Raw genomic sequence first — 1,813 nt, 5'->3', positions numbered from 1 at the left:
CGAAAGAGATTTGATCACATATACCCGTGTTCACTTGTACAAACAAAGTTAGGAAACCTGAATCAAACGGGCTAATACCAAATCAGTCTGCATATTTCAAAAGTTGCAGATTTTAAAATAACCAGAAATCTCTCGCTTGACGTGAATGTTAAACTAAATTATTTGTTGATACAAAAATAGGAATTGGCTTAGATACCAACTAAATCTCCTGCCACATGCTGTTTCACCATCGAGACTGAACTCTTGGTATATGCAGTTTTAAAGTCGTACGTTAACATTGACAAATCATCTGTTTACGTTCACATTCTGAAGAGTTTGTTTGTTTGTTTTTGAATTTCGCACAAAGCTACTCGAGGGCTCTCTGTGCTAGCCGTCCCTAATTTAGCAGTGTAAGACTAGAGGGAAGGCAGTTAGTCATCACCACCCACCGCCAACTCTTGGGCTACTCTTTTACCAACGAATAGTGGGATTGACCGTCACATTATAACGCCTCCACGGCTGAAAGGGCGAGCATGTTTGGCGCGACCGGGATGCGAACCCGCGACCCTCAGATTACGAGTCGCACGCCTTAACACGCTTGGCCATGCCGGGCCCATTCTGAAGAAATAGATAAAATTGATAATTTTATCAAACAGAAAATTTGCATACATAACCATGATGGTTACTTATGTTTTCAGGTTCTAATTGTTTAACATAGCTACATATTCATAGTACACGATATTACGACCAGAAAAATGATATACGTTTTTCATGCAACTTCCCATAGTCCAGTTGCAGATTTAAACGTTTAGTGATCTGTTACTACTAATTTTCTTTCTTCACTCATGATCTTTTCATTCACGCTGTCCGTCATGTAACATGCTAACATATACATTAACAAAATAGTGTTCGGTGTATTATACTTCTATACAGAATAACGCATTTATTTCGTCACGATAGAAGATTTTAAAAACTAGAAAACATCCAATTTTCTTTTAAAATTAGAACAGAGTTATAACATTACATTCAGCAAACTTCAACCTGCTGTATATAAGGAAGCTTACAAAGAAAAGACCATATGAAACAATTATTTCATAATGCCTGCTGGCACAGATAATCCATAAGAAACAATACCCTCATAGTGCCATATGGTACAAACAATCTATGTCATTTTAACATTGTTTATTATGCATTTTGGTTATTTATTCTGCTCAGAAGAATGGGTATAGAAAAATACATAAAAAAACATGTATTCAGAATACAATCTGGTGTACATAATTTGTGGCATGCTCGTATTGCTTTTTATGCATTTGTTTTGCCTCAAAAGGACAGGTAGGAAAGTTCATAAAAAACATAAACATAACAATGTCTGGTTAGTTTATTTTTGTTTATCATCACAAAATATGAGTTTTTGTTGTTTTTTTTAGAAGTACTTGCGAACGCTACACAGTTTATTACGTGGATGTAAGTTTTTTTTACTAAACAGTTTGAATTTCACTCTACGTTATAACAAAACAAGTTATTTAATTTCTATTACAGGGCATCATACCAATATATTCACTTGGTGAACTTTACTTAGTGTCAGGTGTTTTATTCAGTCATAAGGTACGATCAAACCACATGATGTCAAATTAAAAAAAAAAGTATATGTGATGGAAAAAGCTGAATATTTATAAACTTAGAACTACTTATGTAATTTTGTATGGTCTAACACTGTTCAAGCTGAGAATGCCCGAGACATCACGATAACCAGCAGCGATGTAACCTATTTCTAGGATAGAGAGATAAATCTGTAATGTTGACTCACCCTGAAACTGTGGCGGCATCTTTATAT

The sequence above is a fragment of the Tachypleus tridentatus genome, chromosome 13 (genome assembly GCF_004210375.1).
Source record: "Tachypleus tridentatus isolate NWPU-2018 chromosome 13, ASM421037v1, whole genome shotgun sequence".
NCBI classification, from domain to species: domain Eukaryota; kingdom Metazoa; phylum Arthropoda; class Merostomata; order Xiphosura; family Limulidae; genus Tachypleus; species Tachypleus tridentatus.
This window is presented reverse-complemented; position numbering follows the sequence as displayed.